This window comes from Cataglyphis hispanica, chromosome 10, assembly GCF_021464435.1.
Source record: "Cataglyphis hispanica isolate Lineage 1 chromosome 10, ULB_Chis1_1.0, whole genome shotgun sequence".
Classification (NCBI taxonomy): domain Eukaryota; kingdom Metazoa; phylum Arthropoda; class Insecta; order Hymenoptera; family Formicidae; genus Cataglyphis; species Cataglyphis hispanica.
Window position 1 is genome coordinate 146675 of NC_065963.1, and position 19442 is coordinate 166116.

The following is a 19442-nucleotide window of genomic DNA, read 5'->3' on the forward strand; positions in this document are numbered from 1 at the left end:
TTTTATTTATTTATTTTATTATATTTTATTTATTTTACTTCATTTTATTTATTTATTTATTTTATTTTATTTTATTTTATTTTACTTTATTTATTTTATTTTATTTTATTTTATTTTATTTTATTTTATTTTATTTTATTTTATTTTATTTATTTATTTTATTATATTTCATCATCTATTAACTTGAAAATAAGTGATCAAAATCCACTGCTAAAAAATTCAAGATCGGTAGACAAAAACGATTCCTACATCAATGATTTGATGATAATTCTTGGAGAACCTGGGTGAAGGAAATTTCTGACAATCCTCAGAAATCTTTCTGTCTGGCCTGTCAAACAACATTAGTTTGCGGTCTTTCAGAAATAAAAAAACACTCGAAGAGCACATATCATCTGGAAAATATAAAATAATTAAATCCAAATTCTTTGGAATTGAAAAGTTCTTCTATCAAAGAAATCAATGCAGGACATTCAAAAACCCAACATGTTCCAGAAGAGGATTTCAATTTTAACGAACGAGTTAAAATTGCAGAAATAAGATTTGCTACCTTTTTCGTTGAAAAATATTTGCCATTTTCAATTTCATCCAATTTACTTTTTCTTATGAAGGATATTGCAAAAGAACCTGATATTCTACAGGCAATGTTTTTAGGAAGAACAAAATTAACACACATTGTTAATAATGTTGTATGCTGTCAAGAAACACGTATAATTAGCGAGAGAAAACAAATTCTCAATTTAGAAGATGAAACATCATATATAACAAATGATAAATGGCTCTCATTAATGATGCGTTATGTGGAACCAAGAACATTATATATCAAATGTGAATTATTACAAATGATTCATTTGGATGCGACGGATTGTTCTGCCAATAAGATCTTTCAATCTTTTGAAAACAAATTACTAAAAAAAATATTTCTCTTCGATTGATCGTTAGACTTAGTTGCGATAATTCCTTCGTAATGATAGGCAAAATTTCTTCTTTTAAATCAAAATTAATGGAAAAGAGTCCGAACCTTATAACACTTCTATGTGCATGTTACTCATCAGTATTAGCAGTAAAAGAGGCCTGCGAAACAATTTCTAAAGATAGTGAACATTTTATTAAAACCATTTCCACATTTATTAACAGCAGTCCAAAAAGAACAGCTATTTTTCGAAATTTCCAGATGTGCTTCGAAGATAAATCTTTGAACATTTTGAAATATGCAGAAACACGTTGGTTAACACGTCACAAATGCATTCAAAGAATTTTAGAAATGTGGGACATGTTAGAAAATTTCTTGATGGAACAAGTGTCTGAGAACGTTCGTGCTGCAAATAATTTGATTTTAATTTTTCAAAATCCTACAACTTATCTTTTTTTTCTTGAATTTGCACTTGATACATTTAACAAATACAATGCAAAATTTCAGACAAGCAAGTCTATTACTCAGGAGCTGCAGCCTTCATCTATGGAATTACTATTTTGGTTTCTTAGCAAATTTATGAAGCCTTCTTTATTAAAAAGCGCAAGGTTTGCTCATATTATTAGAACAGTGAACTTTTCTGATCGTGCCAATCATCTTTTTTTAGAGGAAATTGATTTTGGTTTTGAATGCAAAGAATACTTGCAAGAGCAAATAAATCAGAAAATATTATTTAAAACAGACATCGATCTTATTCAAGAAAATTGTTTGCAATTTTATATAAAAGCAAGTGAACAAATTCGGGATCATCTTCCAATCGACGATAATTTTTTATATTGTGTTACTGCTTTCGATAATAAAACTGCATTGTCTAAGTGTGATCGAGAATCAACGGTTCTTAAAGTACTGCAAGTTAATTGTAGATTAAGAAAATTAGTCGATGAAGATGAAGTGCGAAATGAATGGAAATTTTTATATGAAGTTGATCTACCTATAAAAGTCGAATAAAAAAAAATAAAAGTCTAAATTATCATTTGATGATATTTGGAGATAAATTAGTTTATATGTTAAGAAAGAAAATATTTGTTTTCCAAATTTGCGATCGCTTTCAAGCATTGTAAGAACGTTTCCTCACTTAAACGCTGAAGCTGAACGCGTATTTTCCATTATTCCAGATACAAAAACAAGAAAAAGAAATAGTATGTCCATTGAAACATTAAACTCAATTTGTGTAATAAAATATACTTTGAGAGCTAATGATAAAACAGCTCACACTATGATAATAACACTTAAGAAACATTTAACTCTTATGACAGAAAATTCATATAAAAACTCAGCTGAAAAAAAAGCAATTTAATATTGCATTTACACGACAATGAAGAAGAGATGCAGCAATAATATTATCATAATCAATTATTAACATAAAGCTTTTTATTTTCGTTTTACATTTATGTTGATTGTTAAAATGCGTTTCAACAAGTTTTAATAAAAACTTTTTCTCGTTCTTTCAATTTATATTTACTGAGGAGAAGAGAGTCCAGTTAAAGATCAAAACGTTTAATATTAAGAATTTCTCAAAATTTACTTATTATTTGTTATTCTAGTCTTAAGTACTTTCGAGATAAATATATACATGTACATACGCAATTTGCGTCTGAAGAATTTTTGTATTATATTTTATATTTTTTATATTTTTATTTTATTATTATATTTTATATTTCTATATTTTATTATATTTTATTTATTATATTTTGTATTTTTTAATATTTTTTACATTCAGCTATAAATATGTACTGTGTTTATCTAAATTTATATTATTCTATTAATTTATATTCCTTAAAAGCTATAATTATTGAATCTAATTTGTCAGTCATTTATAATACGTATTAAATATACCTTAAAAGTTATGATTCCTGTTTTTTATTTAAAAATATAAATATTATTGAGTTTTTATATTTATTATTTTATTATCAAGTTAGTTTCTTACATAAAAGAATAGAAGATAAATTTTATTTATTCTATTACATGTAATATAAATATTCTATTTCTATTTTAATTATATTTATTCTACTATTTGCATTTATTGTTGTATTGCATAGAAATATATATATTGCATATATTGCAAACGAATATAAAAATTCGGCGTGAACATGCGCGAGCAGCGAGCGTTTTCGTGATCGCTCAGTAAAGTTCGTAATTTGTAGCCTGCCGCGACACAGAGCGAAAAGTTACACGTACACGCTATGACGTAGCAGCTACGTCTGTCCTTAGTAAGTCTCGCGGTAAGGGTGCTGGTAGACTCTGACAGCTCTCACATATACGCTATGACGTAGCGACTACGTCTGTGTTAGTAAGTCCCGCGGTAAATAGTGGGGGTTCCCATTTCCCACGATCTGACAGCTCTGATCATGACCAGAAGTTGCAGCGTGAAGAGAGAAGAACGCAACGCCTAGCAGCTAGCCGATCGCAGCACACCAAGGACGCCGCCCGTACAACGTAAAATTCTTCGACGCTGACCTATAGCACCGTCGAGCGATTCAACCGCTGACTGTGCAGAAGCTACGAGTAAGCGAGGAGAATGCGAATCATCATTTTACTGTAAGTTACAAAAAAAATTGTAAAATAGTCTAGCGTGAATGTCGGCACAACCGAAAAGGGTTACGTTCCACCGACCATGATTTTTAAGCGTACCAGCGAATAGTTAATAGATTCGGTTTTGTAACACCTGTACAAGTAATTGAAGAAGCGGCCCGCGATATTTGCGATAACGTATGGAGAAATTTAAACTATTCATGCTCGGATTCACCTGAATTAGAATTTCGCGAACTAGAAAATAATCGAATAATAGGGAACACTGCCTCCTAACAATAATAATAACGTAGAAGCGGACTCGGTGTAGATCGTACACCCATAGAACGAGTTACCGTTCGGAGAAATTACTCTCCCGTGTCATACGATAGTAGCATCTTCGAAACAAATAACGAAGAAAATATGTTACGAAATTCGTTACCGTCAACTGTCCCGCCTGAACACGTTGACAGAGAAATTGAACGCCTGCAAACACAGGCTAAGCACAACGTCGCCGCGAATTATGAGGACGCTGGACGTCCACCCAAAGATCCAAACAATACATTGATAGCTGATATTTTACAAAATATTCAAGAAATACGAGAAGAAATGCGAGATCTACGCGAACAGGTACAAGATCTATGCGCAAATCGGGAAGATTCAAATAGAACGCGAACGATAAGACACGACACTCATCTCGATGTAACATACGGACGAACATTTAATGACGTACGAAATCAATCAGCGTATCTAAGCGGATATTTACGATTAAAAGAAGCGAGAGATATGATTCCGGAATTTGACGGAAATTCGCAAGCTAAGCTCAAAGAATTCTTAAGTGCATGTTCATGTGCGATAAAAAATATTAATCCCGCAGACAAAAAAACACTATTAGAAGCAATACTTTGCACAAAACTAAAAGGAAAAGCAATGACAGATTTTGAAACCCGAGATATAGACAACTTAAACGAGAACTTGAAATCTGCTATTTAAGCAAGAAAAGCACTACGCATTTGCAAATCGAGTTTAACTCTTTAAAACAAAAAAATGGCGAGAATGCCAGAGCATGGACTTTGCGCCGATAATTTGGCCATGGACTTATATGAATCGATGATCGAAGGTCAAGATTACGACAGCGAACGAAAACGCATAATACTTGAGACAATACAATAGCAAGCTCCGCAAAACTTCCAAATAGGACTCCGATGATATCAAATTAGTAGTGCGAACACAGCATTTCTCGTCGCTACAAGAAGCTATCGCAGGAGCCAGCGCGGAAGAGAAATCTATCTCTATCTAAATCTAAAGGAAGAAAGGGAAGAAAATCATAACGAAACGCGAAACAGCGAAGAAGATAAAGTGCGAATATTATATGAATACCACGACGCACTCCTCAGCGGACATCAAGGAAATAAACAAATAATTAATAGAATTAGAATGAAATATAATTGGTCCGGATTAACAAAATACGTTGAAAACTATATCGCTAAATGCAAATTTTGCCAAAAAAAAACAAACTAAAGCGAAAACCTCTAGTAATAACGGATATCGCTAGCCGGCCGAAAAATGCGCGCTAGATATCGTAGGACCACTAACTATAACCAATAACGGAAATAAATATATTCCAACGTTTCAAGAAAATCTGACCAAATTCAGCAAAGCAGTTCCTTTAGCAAATCAAGAAACTGCCACTGTAACCAAAGAATTCGTAATAAAAATAATATTCGAACACGAAATTCCTGACAAAGCACCTTAACAGATCAAGGCACAAACTTTTTAAGCGAGATATTCAAAAATATGTGCAGTTATTAAAAATAGAGAAAATTCAAACGACGGCATACAATCCGGAAAGTAACGGTGCGCTAGAAGAGAAGCCTTCACTTGCGCACAGTACAATTGGACACGTTGCAATTGCACACTGTGTTATTAGACACATAAAGTTGCGTACCGTTCGATTGGACACATTTCATTTGCGCACAATTTGTTTGGACACATTTCATTTGAGCACTGTTCAATTGGACACCGTTGCTTTTGGACACAATACATATTTATGTATAATTTAAAATACATGCACACACATGTATATATGTATAATTTTAAAATTTATTGAAATTTATTATTAATTTCATTTGGTTAATAGACGTTTCTTACAGTTCGTTTACACACAGTTCTTTTGCGCACATTTCTTTTGTGCACATTTCTTTTGCGCACATTTCTTTTGTGCACATATCTTTTGCGCACATATCTTTTGCGCACATGTCTTTTGCGCACATTTCTTTTACGCACATTTCTTAAGCACGCGAAAACATATACACACACACGGGGGGATGCAAGGGAGGCCTTCGACCCCCTCCCGCACCCTCCCCGCCGGTAGGATAGGTGGATCTCGCTTTACAACTTACAAAGTACATGCTACAGTGGTATCGGACCCGAAATGTGTGCAAAAGAAATGTGCGCAAAAGAACTGTACGCAATAAAAATGTGCGCAAAAGAAATATGCGCAAAAGATATGTGCCCAAAAGATATGTGCGTAAAAGAAATGTGCGCAAAAGAAATGTGCGCAAAAGAACTGTGTGTAAACGAACTGTAAAAAATATTTATTTACCAAATGGAGTTAATAATAAATGTCAAAAAATTTCAAAATTATACATGCATACATGCGTGTGAATGTATTTTAATTTATACAAAAACATGTGTTGTGTCCAAAAACAACGTGTCCAATTGTACTATGCGCAAGTGAGTCGCTCCCGCGCTAGAACGCTCGAACCGCACATTAGCCAAGTACTTACGACATTACATAAATGCCGACCAAACAGACTGGGACGAGTGGATATCTTATACCATGTTCACATACAATACTACCCTACATACGGCAACAGGATTCAGCCCCTTCGAATTAGTATACGGGCATCAAGCAATTTTACCAACGGCGCTAATAACGTCACCGAAACCCAAGAAGAAAAGGCGTAAGAAACAAGCATCTATTTTATTCCAGAGCGCTAATGACATGGAAGGCCCAAGATATAACAGCAAAACCGAGCCTAGAAGCTGAATACAAAGTAGAACAATTTAATCAAGAACCAGGAATATATTTTGAAAAAATCGAAGATTTACATCAAATAGAATCTAGCTGGAAACTAGTAATAAACATTGATGTAGGAACTTTAAATAAGAGATTCCATGATTTACAAAATTATATTGATCACGCACTCTCCTAGAAAACTTACAAAATAAAGCGCAAGAAAATTGCCAAATCTTAAAAGGAATAATCGAAGCAGATAATAAAAAATTAGCGTAAATCCTGAGACGCGTTAGTATTATATACAGAACGCCAACAGATAAACGAAGAGGCCTCATTAATGGAATTGGATCTCTAGCAAAAACACTCTTTGAAACAATGGATGCCAACGATGACAAAAATCATCAAGGAACAACTAATTCTTTTAGAAAATCAAGAGCAAACACTACATCATACCATGAAGAATCAAATAAAAATATTAAATACCACAATCGCTCACATCGATAATTTAGAAAAATGTGACACAATTTAGAAAAAGGTGACAAACGAACAATTATCACTCAATTTTACGTCTAAAATACAAAAACAAATATCAAATCAGATTCAACGCAAAGAAATACACAAACAATTTTACATAATTAACACGATAATAACGAATTTAATAAGAGACATTGAAGATATAATACAACATCTAATGGCAGTAAAAGAAGGAAAAATACATCCTAGATTAATTCCACTAGAACAAATAATAGATAGCCTCAAGGAAGCTACTTCACAAGTACCACAAGGACTACATTTTCTCTTTGGCATCTTTGAAAACAATTGGCTCATAATCGAAAAATTTGTAACGATTAGCGTCTACTATGACACCTTATATACATACTATTTTACGTTTTCCATTAATCTCTCATCCTAAATACAACATAATAAAAGCAATACCTTTACCTATACATAATCAAGGCAACTTATTCACCTTTATAGAAATAAACCAACCCATAATAGTCGATAACGAAAACCAAATCTATTTAACAATAACACAAAATGAACTAGATAAATGTATCGAAGTAAGTAATCATTATATATGCGAGCAGAATACCCCATATATCAACCCCATATATCACATTAACGACGAATCACCATGCGAAATCCAAACATATAGACAGGTCGGAACAAACAAAAAATTTTGTAACACGAGATATATTCATTCCAATACTATATGGATCGCACTATCCAACCAGCACTCGTGGTTATATTCTACGCCCACCGAATAATCTATAACAATAAGCTGCGAAAACCAAGAAGAAAGTAGAATAAAACTTTCTAGAATAGGACAAATTACATTAAAAAATAACTGCAAAATAATAACGGTCGATATGATAGTAAAACCTCAGGAATAATGGATACTACTTATCTCCAAACATATTTGCCAGAATATAATATATCAAATCTAAAATTCGATCTAAGCAATATATCTATAAAACCTAATGTAATAGAATTAAAGAAAATAATCCAAAATCCGATCGAATTAATAGATTTAAGCTCGAGACTTCAAGAGATATCGGAAGAATTAGACAAAACTAACACTAATCAGTTTCTACAAAAGCGAGTAATATACCCGATATCAGGCAGCCTTGCCATATTTATAATAAGTATATATATATAATAATAATATAGCGAGTCAAAAGAAATTAAACAAAACACGCCACAATTAGAATAAGAAACAATTGTAAACGGAGTCTCACAATTAAAAAACGTCACAACCCTTCCGTTTTCTTCTCTAAAGGAGGAGGGATGTCGTAATCCGAAATTTCATATCGTAATAATGATCTAAAAAAGTCAGTAGAGCACAAAATCAGCATTTCATAAGCTGATTGTGCGCGCTCTCAAAATCGCGATTGAATGCAAGACATGCATTCTGTTGCAAGTTTCAATTAAGACATCGCGACCTTATACTGAAAAATCTACTATCGGATAAAAAGAGAAGCATCAGGGTCGTAATCCGAATCTAAATAGTGACGCGTTTATACAAAGTGAGTGTAAGATTCCGCAAAGCGCCGAAACTGTACATCACCGAAGCATTATCCAGCCAATCTGTAATAACTAGTAAGCTGATCAAAAACATCTTTTTTCACGGAATTTCTGTCTTGAATTTCTCTACACTCGGAGTCCCAACTCCTAAGATGAACCTAACCCTTGGATCATCCCCAAATTTCCGTTGTACCCGGAGAGGCACAACATTCTCTCTCTCTGTCCCGCTCTTCTCTTCCGTTCTCTCTCTCTCTCTCCCTCTCTCTCTTTCTCTCTATCTCTTTACTCTGTCCTCTTTCCGCTCTCTCTCTCTCTCTCTCTCTCTCGCGCTCTTTCTTTCGCTTTCTCTCTTTCTTGCTGTCTCTTTTTCCCGCTGTCTCTCTCTCTTTCTTTCTCATTTATTATAAATTATAAAAGAGAATACACATCATACATATGCACGCTCGCACACATTGTCTTTCAAGACGTATTTGCACACTCAAGCGAATAATCGTACATGATGGCTGCAAACGCGCTTTGAGAGACAAAATCGCTTTGTATGTGTGCATGCGAGCATATGTAGGTGAGTCTGAAAGTTGAAAAAGAAATTTTTTTACAATTCTGAATCTAACGATTATCATACCTCAGGATTGACAGCACCAATTGTGTGCTTATTGAAACTAATTGCAATCGAAAGCTTGCATTCACATTATATAATAAAAGTATCATTAAATTTTTCATTACGGCTAGTTTCTGAGGTATTTTAATCGAAAATTTATCAAAATCATTATAGATATATGACTCCAGATAAGCTACTTGATAGCGTGGTCCCTGTACATAGGCAAACTCTTCACATGCCAGAAAATTTTTTTCATGTACTTGGCGTTTTTTTTTTATGAACTTGGCGTCGCGACGCTACCGCGTCGCTTGATATACAGGGTGTCATTTTAATCAATACACGCAAATATCTCGTAAAGTAAGCAAAATGGAAAAAAATGTTTTATACAAAAGTTGTATGATTCAAAGCGGGACACCTGATGGTCACCTTAATCCTAACCTTAGAGTCAAATTTAGAGATCATCTGACGGTTCACCTTTCCGTACGCCACCGGATCAGGCTCGCCGGTTTTCAGGATTCGGGAGAAGGGGGAAACCAACGCCAAATCACTCTTCCGATAATTTTAACAAAACAGTTTATTTAAAGCTAATAAAGAAAATAATACAGTCAAAGCAATAAACGCTGACAGCGTGAGCAATACGATAAAAGCTAATAAAGAAAATAATACAGTCAAAGCAATAAACGCTGACAGCGTGAGCAATACGATAAAAGCTAGCTCGCTTGAGCATGCATTGGGTTAAGGTTTCGCTGGTGCGAATCTTATATAATAACTAGGCTAATGCGGTATTTACAGAATCGTGATGTCTGTCATTGCGAGAATGTGCACTGTGCGGCGATATATCTTGAAAAGGACTGGCAAGGCCGGTGCTCGGCGGCTTATCCTTAGAAGGACTAGGCGCCAATAATGTGTTTCGATATTTCAATAATCTGTCACGAGCGAGCGCGACTTTCGTTCTAAAGCCTGCCGCAGACCGGAAATATGTTAGCGTTCATATAAAAATATGAACTGAAAGTTTATATTTTTTAATAATTAATATCTTTAATTAATAATTGATATTAATATTTAATATTTAATATTTAATAATTGAATAAAATGATTGCTCCCTAATTGCTCCGTCAGAATCCACAATTGCTCCCATTTTAAAATTAATATTTTTTTAAATATATACAAAAAACGTAAAATAAATTATTTTTGCTCAAATATATTTTCAATAGTTTTTTGCAACTATATCCAGCATAAAACGATTGCTTCTTAATTGCTCCATATTGTTCCACCATTATTTTCATGATTTATTGCATTTTTTATCAAAAATTAACAAATTAATCATTTCCGGTGACGCCGCCGTCATCTATCGGCTGTCTATCTCAACTACATGGCTTAGCAGCCAACGACGAGAATATTCAAACATCTCACAAAGTTTAATCAACATTTTTTATTGATTTTTTTATAGAATAATTGCTCTATTATGAAATTCAAGATCACTCCACTTGTATAATTAATTCTTTATAATATTTTAATCATTTTTACTCAAAAACATATTTTCAATAGCTTTTTACAAGTTTATCCATCATAAAACGATTTCTCTTTAATTGCTTTATATCACTTCATTATTATTTTTATGATTTATTGCATTTTTTATAAAAAATTAACAATTCGTATGTTGTTAACTGACGATTAACACTTTTTTTAAATAATTATGTGTGAAATCAGTTGTATTTCGTTTTTAGATGATTGTAGTGCATTTATTTTTGTTTGTTAGTTTATAATTAATTTTTAATTAATTATTTAAAGTTTGAAATATATCAAAGTACATGCATGCACAGGAAGTACGCGCGCGCGCGTATGCGCACACATACACACACACACGGCGGGGAAGGGGTGCAAGGGGGACTTTCGGCTCGCGAAAGAAATTTATTCCACCGGTAGGTAGGGTGGACCTCGTTTTACAAAGTAGATGTTACATTGTAAAGCAAGGTTGTATGACATCTTGAAATTTTTGTTTCGTCTTATACTGCGTTCTGGCTCTTCCATTCCTTGTAAAGAAAAACTAACAAATTCTGCAATAGCTTATTCTGCAGATTTAGAACCAATTCCTTGTGTTGTTGGATTCGATTGTAGCTGAGTATAAATATTAATAGCTGCATTAGTTAAATCTCGTAAAGTGTCAACATCTTCATTGCTTTTCTTTGCAGAATTTTTTTTTATTATTTTGCGTGGTTTTTGATAAAAAGAATCTTTAATTAAATCATATTCAGTGTTATCCTGGCTTGAGGAAGATTTTTCAGACTCTTTTTTATTAAAATTGTTAGTTTCTTCGATTTTTATTTCCTGCAATGCAGCTGCATTCTTATTAAGAGTAGACATTTGTACATTTTCATTTTCTTTCAGATTTGATAAAGTTCTATAAAAAAAGTTTAACAAAATTAAGATAAGCATTTAGTATAAATATGAATGTTAATATATAGAAATTTGTATGTAAAAAATTATGTATAAAACAATGACCGTCTTATTTGAACATATTCATTTAAAAAATATAATTGCGATAAAAGATTTCTTTTTACTACAACCTGCACTTCCATTTTTCAAATCCTATTCTTTCTCCAACTTTACATATTGTTCCCTTAAGGTCGTTATTCTTTTTTTATTATCATACAAGAATTTTCTTTCTTTGCATAGTTCAATTAAATAATCATCACACACTTTTTCTGGAACATAGATGTTGATATCAGTTACATTTTCAGTATTTGGTTCAATGATAATTTCTTCACTTGTCGTGTCTGACGATTCTTCATTCCAAATATATTGATGATCCATGTTTTACAGCTTTTGCACTTTATTTTTATCTAAAATCTTTAAGTATGTAACGTTAACATATCAAAAAGAATTAGAATAATATCTTAAATTAGAATTATATGTAAATAACAAAATAAATATAATATCGAAAATAAAAAAACTCAGATAGATATGGTTATTAGAAAATAGAAGTTATTTACTATATTGTAACAATACATGCAAAAATAAGTTACTACAATAAAGTTATAAATATGAATAAGAATATTAATTTATTAAATTAATCATTTACGAAACCTTTTTACTATAAAATATATTTTACACTTACCTCATATATGATAACGCTCTGATCACTTTTACTATGTTTTCTTCTTTTTGTTATGGTCACAGTTTTCTTTGTGCGTTGATTAAAGTTTAAAGTTATGTATAAATTTAAGTTTACGATCAGTATTTAACGTAACGTAACGCGTTGCGGAAGAGCTTGTGCGGCCCTTAATCTTTGTTTCTTTTTAGTCAAAATAATAAGTCAACGTTATTGTTAAAATATGAAGAAAATACATTATTCAAGTTATTTTTTAAATGATGAAAATTTTTTATTTTTAGTTATTTTTGAATATAAAGAAAAGTTTTTATTTTTTTTTTTTTTTTATAAAGAGAATAGATAAATATTATTGTCAAATCGAATCATATTCGATTTGACAATAATATTTATTTATTCTATGAACAAAAGACATTATTTTGGTTATTTTTTAATACGAATAACAGTTTATATTTTTGTTTTTTAGTCAAAATAATAAGTAAATATGATTGTTAAAACAAATATGAAGAAAATACATTTTTTAGATACTTGTTAATATGAAGGAAAATTTTTATTATGTTTTAAACTATTGTTAAGCTGTTTTTTTATGTTTTAAACTATTGTTAAGCAAGAAATATTTCGTAGAATTAAAACCGTAACTCTCAAAATAAAATAAAAGTTTATACTGTACAAAGTTTGATTTATTTTGATCATTTTCAAAAACTAATTAGTTACAAAACCTATTACTTAAAGAATCAATTAAATCAGTATCTGAATTTAGTTCTGATAATTTCTACAAAAAAAAAGTGATCAGAAAAAAGAAGGATGGAAATATTTCTTTATTAGAAATAAAAGAAAGATCTTAGAACTAAAGAAAGATTAGGGAAAATTTCAATCCTTTCTTTTTTTAACGTAAAGGTGTCAGTGAATCAATGGAACTAGATAGTTTCGCGGATATGTTTCCGCGAATTAGTTAGATGTAGTTCCGAAAAGTATTCACTCATAATAGTATTCGCTAATATGCATATTTATCTAGGATTTTTGTGTTAACGCTGTTACTGTCTTTATACTCCATTTCCTCGAAAACTATTATTCGTACGTGAAAATGTAAAGAACCTAATATGTTTACCTCTGTGAGATCTAAAACTTTTGTCTAAAACATTTATCATGATTTTTCGTATTTACTGAGATAAACGTAAAAAACTATAATTTTTATCATGGTTTTTCATGGTTTTTATCATGAAAATCAAGTAGTCGCCAATTTTCACTATGATATTCGTAATCAGCGCGTCAATATATGTAAGAATACTGAGTTTCATAAAAATCAGAGATGAGTACTTTTCGGAACTTTATCCAATTAGTTCCGTTCAACAAAGAAAATGTTTTATGTTCATTTCATCTTTGGAGTTTTGCGCAAGCTTAGCGCTAATGAAGCACCTCAAAGAGAATAGAAAACTACTACGTTCACGCCGTTATTAGGGTAGCGCTAAAAGTAGAAATAGAATTTAAAATGGTGCCGTGTAACGCGCAGCATACGATTTTTTGTCTCATAACTCAAGAAGTACTTTATGAAAAAGTATTTTATTATAGTGCTTTGAAAAGATCTTGACACCAGTTACAAGAATATAATATGAGAAGTTGGTGATTCCATTTAAGAAAATCAAGTTTTAAAATGACCCCTAAATTTGACTCCAAGGTCAGCGTCAAGGGTTCAGAGCTCACCATCAGGTGTCCTCTGAACCCTACAACTTTTGTATAAAACATTTTTTCCATCTTGCTTGCTTTACGAGATATTTGCATGTATTGATTAAAATGACATATCCTGTATATATATATATATATATATATATATATATATATATGTTGAGATTATGCTATTTGTTGATAACCGGCTTGCAATTATCGCGCGACATGTCATCGCCGCATGCGCTCGAATCGAAGCATTCGGCATGTCGTTATTGCGCGCCTATCGCATGATTGCGAGCCGTCGGCACTGCCGCCCAATCGGGGGCGGCCTTTTCGCGGCCGAGACGAAAAGGCTCGATCTAAATAAACGGCGTCATCCTTTGCGAAAGATCCGGAAAGTAAATTACGGCAGTCACATAAAAACGGTCAGCGAAAATACGCAAATTTTGAGAATCTTCTGGATCCTTCGAGAAGGAAGTGACTTAATAAAAGTGAGCCCACGACCGAGCTCCGTGCATTCCGCTTGAGTAATCGACTCGTGTACGCTATACTCGAGAGTTACAGAAATTTGATTTTAGTTTTGTGAGATATTCATATATTTCAGTGCCATTACGTGACCGGATTTTCCGAGACAGACGATATATCGCTGTTTATCTGTCGCGTGCGAATTACGATTACAGTCGTATGAAACGTGCAAAAAGTCTTGTAAATAATAGTGTACATAGTATGATCGTCCTAGATTTACCGGTGTTTCGATACTCGCGAGTTTGTCTGTCTGTTTCATTTTGCGCGTTAACTTTTTGCGGCACGCTCGCTCGCGCGTCCACGTAATATCGTGCACTATATATATATATATAAGTAATATACATATTTTGTAATATTAGTAATATTACATAAGTAATATTATATTTATTCGTTGATTTTCTGATATTTATCTAAATTTAAAACAGCTTATTAATTTAATGAATAATTTAATAAAAAGAATTTTCGCAGTAACCATTGCACAGAAATAGTTGGCATGAAATATATTTGATATGGAAAAAAAAAAACAAGATCTTTTCAGACTTGAAACTTTACTCACACACACAGTTATTATCAGTGAGCATATATGTATATATATATATATATATATATATATATATATATATATATATATATATATATATATATATATGTATATATATATATATATATATGTATGTATATATATATATATATATATATATATATATATATATATATATATATATATATATATGTATATATATATAATGTATATATATATATGTATATGTATATATATATATATATATAATGTATATATATATGTATATATGTATATGTATCATCATCATCATCATCATTCAGTCTGTACACGTGTCCACTGCTGGAAGTAAGCCTCCCGTAGTGTCACCCAATATTCGCGGTCCTGCGCCGCTTGTATCCAGTTTCCCCGAATACGCTTTATATCGTCGGTCCATCGCGACGGGGGACGACCTCTGCTGCGGTAGGCGTCTGCTCTGGGTCGCCATTCAAGCACCTTTTTGTTCCACCTTTGGTCCGACATTCTAGCGACGTGGCCTGCCCAATTCCACTTGAGTTTTGTGATTTTCTGGATCGCATCTTCAACTCCTGTCCTTCGTCGTATTTCGGCATTTGGTACTCTGTCCCTCAATGACAACCCCAACATTGACCGCTCCATACGTCTTTGGGCGACCTGTATCTTTGAGATGGTTTTCCTTGTCAGTGTCAAGGTTTCTGCTCCGTAAGTCAAGACGGGAAGGACACACATATTGAACACTTTTCTCTTTAAGCAAATAGGAATGTTTGATCGTAATATGTAACCCAGTTTACCAAAGGCCGCCCACGTCAATCCTATTCTTCTGATTATTTCGTTGGTTTGATTGTCCCTACCAATCCTAATCTCGTGGCCCAAGTACCTATATGATTCCACCTGTTCTACTAGAACACCTTCCACCAATATACCTGTGCTGGGTACTAAGTTAGTCATAAACTGGGTTTTTGAGAAGTTGATGTTGAGTCCCACTAGCCGTGTAGAATTGTTTAAGTCATCTACCATTTTTTGGGCATCATCGAGACGGTCCGCTATGAGCACGATATCGTCCGCAAATCGCAAATGATTAAGGTATTCTCCATCAATGTTAATTCCCAGATTATCCCAGTTATGTTGTTTAAAAGCGAGTTCCAGCAGAGCAGTAAACAGCTTTGGTGATACATTATCGCCTTGACGGACTCCCCGTTCCATTGGAAATGTGTCTGTATCTTGATGGAGTCTGACACATGATGTTGCATTGTCGTATATATGTTTTATAAGCGAAATATACCGATAATCAATCCTACATTCTGCCAATGCTCGCAACATGGCTCTCTGGTTGATGGTATCAAAGGCTTTCTGGAAGTCGATGAAAATAAGGATTAGCGGCTTATTGTACTCTAGGGCCTTTTCAATAAGGACCTTAACGGTCAGCAGGTGGTCATTTGTTCCGTAGCCTTTTCTGAAGCCCACCTGTTCCCTTGGCTGATAGAAGTCCAACTTTGGTGTTAGTCGTTGTGTAATAATCTTCATAAATAACTTATAAATGTGGGACAACAGACTAATAGGCCGGTAGTTGGTAAGATTGGCAATATCTCCTTTCTTGCGGATGAGAATGATGACGGCATTATTCCACTGGGTAGGTGTGATCCCTTTGGAGATGCATGCGTTGAACAATTTTTGTAAGGTGCACATCATAGATTTTCCACTGGCTTTAATGGCCTCTAATATTATTTGGTCTTCACCAGGTGCCCTGTTGTTCTTCATGGAGGCAAGGGTATTTTCTACTTCGTTTATGGTTACTTCAGGGATGTCTTCTGATCCTTGATTTTGGATGTGGGGGATTCGCGCATGTTCTTCTTCCAAGTTTCGCTCTCTGTAGAGGGTTCTGTAAAAGTGTTCAACAACTTTTAGGATTTCTTCTTTATTTGATGTTACATTACCCTGCTGATCCATTAGTCTGCAGACACTCCTCTTAGTACCATAAAGATTTTTGTTTAGGATTTTTATACCTTTATTTTTCTCTATCACCCTAATGATTTCATCCGTATTGTATTTACGTATATCCTTCCTTACAGCCTTTGAGATATTTTTGTTTAGTTGTTTCAATGTAGGTTGGTTTTGAGTGGGACTTTCTCTTAGTACTCTTCTCTGTGTCATGAGATCCTTGCTTAGTTTTCCCTTGTTTGTTTTATCTTTAGAGGTAAATTTTTCTTGGGCCATCTTTAATGTGTGCGTGATTTCTTTACTAAGTTCATCAATGTTGATTTCTTCTGTCTTTACCTCCTTAAGGTAACCTAAGCTTCGGTCGATGTGCTGTTGGTACTGTATGGGGTCTTCGATATGTGTCCACTTTTTGACATGCGTTTGTGGTATTAGTTTCCTCCTCTCTTTTCTTATGTTGATGTTAACTTTTGCCCTGACCATTCGGTAGTCACTTCCTATTGAGCACTTATTTATTACGGTAACATCCTGAATTATATCTTGTTTATTTGTGATGATGTAATCGATTTCGTTTTTTGTGTTACCGTCGGGGCTGTGCCATGTCCATTTCCTCTGGGGCTTTTTCTTGAAGAAGGAATTCATGGCATACATTTTCTCGTGTAGTAGGAATTGCAACATTGTAGTACCTCTATCGTTTCGCTCTCCATATCCGTAGTGCCCCATAGCAAACTCTGAGTCATCCTTCTTACTGCCAAGTTTGGCGTTGAAATCTCCTATTAGGATATTATATTTTGTTGGTGATTTTCGCATGGCTCTAGATACATCCTCGTAGAAATCCTCCACCGCTTCGTCGGGATATGTGCTTGTGGGGGCATAAACCTGGATAACCTTTAGTTTGCATCTGTTATTTAGTTTAAGTGTGAGAGTGAGAACTCTGCTGCTAAAGCTGTTTATTTCCACTACGTTTTTTACATGTCTTTTATGGACAAGAAAACCAACTCCTCCATCCGACGATTCATCCTCTCCTTTGTAGTGGAAGAGGTGTCCTGATTTAAGGACCAGTTGTTGTTCACCTCTGCGTCTGACTTCGCATATTCCCATTATGTCCCAGTTTATATGGTTAAGCTCTTCCTCAAGTTCGGTAAGTTTTTCCTCCGACGATAAGGTTCTGGTGTTGTAGGTAGATATGAATAATTGCTTTTTCCGTTGTCCTTGCCTTGTCTTTGGTTGTTGGTAGCCTGATCTTATCCGGGGATTCTTAGCACCCTCTGTCCGCTGATTTCCTTGGCTGCTACCGTAGCCGAGGTTCGTTGGACTGCCGGAGACTGAGGGCCTTTGTTGATTGAGACGTTTCATACGGGGTATTTAGCCATACACTCGCCACGTTGGCCAAACGGGTTGGCGAGGGGAGGGGGAGGGTGGGTGGATGGGAGGGGATAAAATGTGAGTGTATGGAAGTTTAGGATAGGATCTGACTATCTCCACCTGGTGCCTGGAGAAAGTCAGAGCTCGCGTGGGCAGGGTCGCGTCCCTGAAGCAGATCTGTCCAACACCGGGGTCGTGAGGGAGTACCCACCCGCTACCAATTATATGTATATATGTGTGTATATGTATATATATATATACCATGTATATGTATATATATATATATATATATATATATAATGTAGGATCTGCCCGGAGTCGATGGGAATAATGGCTGACGCATTTGGGCAGGAAGGATGAGGAATGAGAGAGGAAGAGTGGTAGTGGAAGCGTGAGAAAGAGTGGAAGGAAGATGAAAGCGGAGGCGCTGCCAGGGACTAAGATGTAAGGCAAGCAGTGAAGTGGAACAGTGGAGCTGCAGATGGAATGTAGAGGCAGTGAGGCGGAACGAGGAGATGCGATGGAAGCGAGGAAGGAAGTGAAGGAGATGGAATAGAGGACATGGAGGAGGAAGAGTGTTAAGAAGAGGAAAAGTCAGATTAATGAAAGATGAAGAGGAGGATAGAAGGAGAAGGAGCAAAGAATGGTGAAGGTTGGAAGAAATAGAAGAGTGAGTGAGGAAGGAAGGGATGGAAGGAATGGAAGGAAGGAGGAGAGGATGGAGGGAGAGATGGAAATGGAGGGGGAGGAGAGGATAGGAGGTGGAAGGAAGGAAGGATGGAAGGAGGAAATGGAATGGAATGAAGGAGGGGAAATGGAAAGATGGAAAGGAATGGAAGGAGTGGAAGGAAGGAATGGAGGAAAGGAAGGAATGGAAGGAATGGAGAAGGAGGAATGAAGGAGGAAGGAAGGATGGAGTGGAAGAATTGAAGTGGAATGGAATGAAGGAATGAGATGGAAGTAGGAGGAGGTGGAGGAAGGAAGGAAGGTGGTAGTGAATGGAAAAATGAGGAGAAAGATGGAGGTTTGGAATAAAAGAAACTGTTGAAAGGTAGGAAGGAATGGAGGATGGACTGGAAGGAAAGGAGAATGAGATGGAAAGGATAGGAAGGAGGAAGAAGGAAGGAAGGATAGGTATGGAAGATAATGATAGATGGAAATGGAGATGGATGGAGGAAGGAA

General features: G+C 34.4%; 1 pseudogene; it reads right to left on the minus strand.

The window, feature by feature from the left end:
- Positions 1–10986: 10986 nt before the first annotated feature.
- LOC126852289 (uncharacterized) lies at positions 10987–12367 on the minus strand (annotated as a pseudogene).
- Positions 12368–19442: the final 7075 nt, after the last annotated feature.